Source organism: Arachis ipaensis, chromosome B8 (assembly GCF_059453495.1).
Source record: "Arachis ipaensis isolate K30076 ecotype BB chromosome B8, ASM5945349v1, whole genome shotgun sequence".
Classification (NCBI taxonomy): Eukaryota; Viridiplantae; Streptophyta; class Magnoliopsida; order Fabales; family Fabaceae; genus Arachis; species Arachis ipaensis.
Genome location: NC_142443.1, coordinates 62,249,696 through 62,255,893, shown reverse-complemented (window position 1 = coordinate 62,255,893; position 6,198 = coordinate 62,249,696). Strand labels below are relative to the sequence as shown.

Below are 6,198 nucleotides of genomic sequence, written 5' to 3'. Positions count from 1 at the left end.
AGATCCAATGAAATCTGTGTAGGCTTCACTTTTTCTATAGATAGCCTTCTCATCATGGACAGAGACATAAGGTTAATACTGGATCCTAAATCACATAGTGCCTTGTCAATGATTGTGTCACCAATGGTACAAGGTAAGAAAAAGCTCCTAGGGTCTTTAAGTTTTGGTGGGATGCCTTCTTGGATCATTGCACTGCATTCTTGTGTCAAGATCACTGTTTCTTTTTCATTCCAGCTTCTCTTCTTGTTGATAAGCTCTTTGAGAAATTTTGCATATAGAGGCATTTGTTCCAGAGCTTCAGCAAGTGGGATATTAATCTCTAGCTTCTTAAACACTTCTAGGAACTTAGGGAACTGTTGATCTTTAAGCTCTCTGTTGAACCTTTGAGGATATGGAATGGAGGAAGTGTATGGCTTCACTTCTTTCCTCTGTGCTTGTAAATGTTCCTCAATAGCCTGCTTTCCCTTCTTTGAAACTTGTGGCTGTTCCTCTTTCTCCTTGAGCTCCTCTTGGTCTTGCTTGGCTTTGAATGTCACTTTTTCCTTGCTGCTAGCCTCATTATTTTCAGCTAGCTTCTTGGTAGTCTCTTTGTCATTTACCAAGGTTCTTCCACTCCTTAATTGGATTGCTTTGCATTCTTTTTTGGGGTTGGGAATTGTGTCACTTAGTAGTGCATTAGGTGCTCTTTCAGCCACTGCTTGCTTGGACAACTGGCCGATCTGCCTTTCCAAATTCCTCATTGAAGCTTCATGGTTCTTGTTGGCCAATTCTTGATGTTTGATCATCTTCTCCATCAATATCTCCAAGTTGGAGATCCTTTGAGATTCTTGGGGTGGTTGTGGTTGATTATGGGATGTTGAGGGCAAATGATAATTATTTTGGTTAGTGGATGAGTTATTGGATGGATAGTAGTTGGATTGGAGTTGATTGTTTTGTGGTTTTCTGTATGGATTTTGGTTAGTGTTTTGATGGTTTTGATGGTTTGTGTTTCTGAAGTTGTTTTGGTTTGAGTTTCTTTGCCAAGGTTGTTGGTTTTGGTTCTCTCCCTATTTCAGATTGGGGTGGTTTCTCCAGGATGAGTTGTAAATGTCTCCATAGAAGTCAGTTGATCTAGAACCTTGATTATGCATGTACTGCACTTGTTCAGGCTGCTGCTCCTCATAAATTTCCTCCTGTTGTCCCCACACCACTGATGGTTGGTTAGTTGTGCTCACTGCTGCAAGTTGCAATCCATCCATCCTCTTTGACATTGTTTCAATTTGCTGTTGAAGTTGCTGGTGCATGAGTTTGTTCTGAGCTAGTATGGTATCAACTCCTTCAAGCTCAAATATACCTTTCTTTGGAGCTGCTTGCCTTTCAGAGAATAGAAATACTCATTGTTAGCCACCATGTCTATGAGATCATGTGCTTCTTGAGCAGTTTTCATCATTTGCAAAGATCCTCTTGATGAATAATCCAAAGCTTTCCTTGGAGGTAAAGACAAGCCTTCATAGAAATTCTGCAACTCCACCCATTCACTGAACATTCTTTTTGGACACCTTCTGATCAGAGCCTTATACCTCTCCCAAGCTTCATACAATGACTCTCCTTCTTGCTGTCTGAAGGTTTGCACATCAGTTTTTAGCTTAATGATTCTTTGGGATGGATAGAATTTGGCTAGAAATTTGCTAACCAAATCATCGCAGTTGGTAATTCTCTCTTTAGGGAAGGTTTCTAACCACTATGTGGCTTTGTCTCTCAGTGAAAATGGGAATAGAAGAAGCTTGTAGATGTCAGGGTGGACTCCATTGGTTTTGACAGTGTCACAGATTCTCAAAAATACAGAGAGGTGTTGGTTTGGATCCTCAGCAGCACTTCCTCCATATTGACAATTGTTTTAAACTAGGGTAATCAATTGAGACTTGAGTTCAAAGTTATTGGCATGGACATTGGGGGTTAGGATGCTACTCCCACAATTCTTTGGGTTGGGGATAGTGTAGGAAGCTAAGACTCTTCTCTGAGGCTGGCTATTGTTGTTGGCCACACCATCAGTGTAATTTGGGATGTCATCATCCATTACTTGATCTTCCCCTTTTGATTCCTCTTCACCAAGAATTCTCTTTCCTCTTACTTCTCTTCTCAATCTTCGGAGGGTTCTCTCGTCAAGGTTAAAAGATGTGGATTCACCTCTTCTTTCTCCTGACATAAAACACAAAACCAGCAACCAAAAGCAATTCACTCTACTGCTAGAGTGAGGTGAATGTTAGCAAACAAAATAATACAGTTAGTGTTCTTAGTAAAAAATAAAAAGAAAATGCTTAATCTAGATTATCACCCTACTTAATCATTGTAAATCTAAATCAATCCCCGGCGACGGTGCCAAAAACTTGATGGGTGAAAATCAGATTTCACACAAAATTCACTGGCAAGTATACCGCATCGCATCAAGTAGTAATAACTCACAAGAGTGAGGTCGATCCCACATGGATTGATGTATTGAGCAATTTTAGTTAGGTGATGAATTTAGTTAAGCGAATATTTGATGATTTGAGTGAAACTTGATTAACAGAAGCTAAATTACAAGTAAATAAAAGGGAGAGGGTAAATTGACTGGATCTTAAAGTGCAGAAGAAGTAAATTGCAGAAACCTAAAGAACAAGAAAGTAAAAGAGCTGAAACTTAAATTACAAGAAAAGTAACATGATTGAAACTTAAAGTGCAAGAAACTTAAATTGCTGAATCTAAATTGCTGGAAAATGTAAATTGCTCAAAGAATAAAAGGGATTTGGGTACTGAGATTCAGAATTGAACTAGAAAATGTAAATTGAAGTAAATAAGAGAGCTATGAGATGAAGAGATTCAGCTCAGTAGCAAAACAGAAATGGAGAATTGCTTGAAGAAACAAAACAGCAAGGAAACTTAGCTCAATTATGAAATTCTAAAAGAGAAATTGAAGATCGAAGAAGAGCAATGAGATTAGAAAGCAGCTCTAGATCTCAATCACTCCCTTGACCAAACAAAAAATAAATTACAGAAGAAATAAAAATTGAAAATAGAAAAGAAGATTTATATCCAATTCTCCAATTCTCAAAACTATATGAAAGAAAAGAAAAGATGATTCTCAGATCCAGAAATTAAATGGAATTCTTAAATCTCAATTCAAAAACCCAAAACAGAAAATAGTTGCAGAAGCAAGAACGAATTGAAAGAAAATAGATCCAATCCCAATTCCCAAATTCCAAGCAAATGAAAATTAAAAGTGAAAAACTAAAAATGAGCTAAAGGTCCTTTACAAATCAAATTAACTCCTATTTATACACTTTCTATTTTTTTCTTCAAAGCTTGGAGTGGGCCTTTTGCTTTTTGGATTTGAGGAAAAGTGGATTTGGGTGGCTTTGGTTGAAATTGGGTTGGAGGCATGCTCCAGTGGAGCGCTCCGTTGGGTTTAGTGAACTTGGCGTTCACTCTTGTGGCTCCTGTTGCACGAAATCATGATTGTTCATTCTCCAGTAATGGCACCAAAAACTTGGTACGCATGTTCATAATCTTAATTCTTTTTCACAACTCCGCACAACTAACCAGCAAGTGTACTGGGTCGTCCAAGTAATAAACCTTACGTGAGTAAGGGTCGATCCCATGGAGATTGTCGGTTTGAAGCAAGCTATGGTCATCTTGTAAATCTCAGTCAGGCAGATTCAAATGGTTATGGGATTTTGATATTTAAAATATAATTAAATTATAAAATAAGATAGAAATACTTATGTAATTTATTGGTGAGAATTTCAGATAAGCGTATGGAGATGCTTTGCTCCTTCTGAATCTCTGCTTTCCTACTGCCTTCATTCAATCATTCATACTCCTTTCCATGGCAAGCTGTATGTTGGGCATCACCGTTGTCAATGGCTACTTCCCGTCCTCTCAGTGAAAATGGTCCAAATGCGCTGTCATCGCACAGCTAATCATCTGTTGGTTCTCGATCATGTTGGAATAGGATCCAATGATCCTTTTGCATCTGTCACTATGCCCAACACTCGCGAGTTTGAAGCTCATCACAGTCATCACTTCCCAGATCCTACTCAGAATACCACAGACAAGGTTTAGACTTTCTGGATCTCAGGAATGGCCGCCAATAATTCTAGCTTATACTACGAAGACTCTGATCTTTCGGAATGGAGGCTAAGAGATACACGCTCGATCTAAGGTAGAACGGAAGTGGTTGTCAGGCACGCGTTCATAGGTTGAGAATAGTGATGAGTGTCACGGATCATCATATTCATCATGTTGAAGTGCAAGCGAATATCTTAGAATAGGAATAAGATTGAATTGAAGAGAAAAACAATAGTACTTTTCATTAATTCATAAGGAGCAGCAGAGCTCCACACCTTAATCTATGGTGTGTAGAAACTCTACCGTTGAAAATACATAAGTGATGAAGGTCCAGGCATGGCCGAATGACCAGCCCCCTAAACGTGATCTCTGAACATAAAATTATTCAAAAGACTAACCAGAGATGTAAAATAAATCACTAAAAGTAGTTTTTATACTAAACTAGTAGCTAGGGTCACATAAGATAAGTAAATGATGTAGAAATCCACTTTCGGGCCCACTTGGAGTGTGCTTGGGCTGAGCATTGAGCTTTCATGTGTAGAGACTCTTTTTGGAGTTAAACGCCAGGTTGTAGCCTGTTTCTGGCGTTTAACTCTGATTTGCAACATGTTTCTGGCGTTTAACTCCAGAATAGGGCAGAAAGTTGGCATTTGAACGCTAGTTTACGTCGTCAAAACTCGGACAAAGTATGGACTATTATATATTGATGGAAAGCCCTGGATGTCTAATTTCCAATGAAATTAAGAGCACGCCAATTCGATTTCTGTATCTCCAGAAAATCCATTTCAAGTGCAGGGAGGTCAGAATCCAACAACATCTGCAGTCCTTCTTCAGCCTCTGAATAAGATTTTTGCTCAAGTCCCTCAATTTCAGCCAGAAATTACCTGAAATCATAGAAAAACACACAAACTTATAGTAAAGTCTAGAAATGTGATTTTTATTTAAAAACTAATAAAAATATACTAAAAAGTAATTAAATATACTAAAAACTATGTAAAAACAATGCCAAAAAGTGTATAAATTATCCGCTCATCACAGCACCAAACTTAAATTGTTGCTTGTCCCCAAGCAACTGAAAATCAAATAGGATAAAAAGTAGAGAATATACTATAAATTCCAAAATATCAATGAAACTTAACTCCAATTAGATGAGCGGGACTAGTAGCTTTTTGCCTCTGAACAGTTTTGGCATCTCACTTTATCCCTTGAAGTTCAGAATGATTGGCATCTATAGGAACTCAGAATTCAGATGGTGCTATTAATTCTCCTAGTTCAGTATGTTGATTCTTGAACACAGCTACTTTATGAGTCTTGGCCGTGGCCCTAAGCACTTTGTTTTCCAGTATTACCACCGGATACATAAATGCCATAGACACATATGATGCTCCATTCTGGAAGCATGTCAGTAGGACACCTTTTGATCAATTGCTTATATCTTTCTCAAGCTTCATAGAGGGATTCTCCTTCCTTCTGTCTGAAGGTTTGGATTTCCACTCTAAGCTTGCTCATCTTTTGAGGAGGAAAGAATTTGGCCAGGAAAGCACTGACCAGCTTTTCCCAAGAGTTCAGGCTTTCCTTAGGTTGTGAATCCAACCATGTTCTAGCTCTGTCTTTTACAGCAAAAGGGAAAAGCATAAGCCTGTAGACCTCGGGATCAACTCCATTGGTCTTGACAGTGTCACAGATTTGCAAGAATTCAGCTAAGAACTGATGAGGATCTTCCATTGGAAGTCCATGAAACTTGCAATTCTGTTGCATTAGAGAAACTAATTGAGGCTTAAGCTCAAATTTGTTTGCTCTAATTACAGGAATTGAGATGCTTCTTCCATAGAAGTTAGCAGAGGGTGCAATGAAGTCACCAAGCATCTTCCTTGCATTGTTGGCATTATTATTTGGTTCGGCCATGTCTCATTCTTTTTCGAAAATTCCTGTCAGGTTCTCTCCAGAGGGTTGTGCTTTAGCTTCTCTTACTTTTCTCTTAAGAGTCCTTTCAGGTTCAGGATCAGCTTCAATAAGAATGTCTTTATCCCTGTTCCTGCTCATATGAAAAAGAAGAGAACAGAAAAGAAGAGGAATCCTCTATGTCACAGTATAGAGATTCCTTTATGTGAG

General features: G+C 38.4%; 1 non-coding gene across 1 annotated transcript; it reads left to right on the top strand.

The window, feature by feature from the left end:
• The first annotated feature begins 5,481 nt into the window (after window positions 1–5,481).
• LOC148548314 (small nucleolar RNA R71) lies at window positions 5,482–5,589 on the top strand. The gene has a single exon (XR_015898135.1). It is a non-coding gene; the product is annotated as a small nucleolar RNA R71 (small nucleolar RNA).
• Window positions 5,590–6,198: the final 609 nt, after the last annotated feature.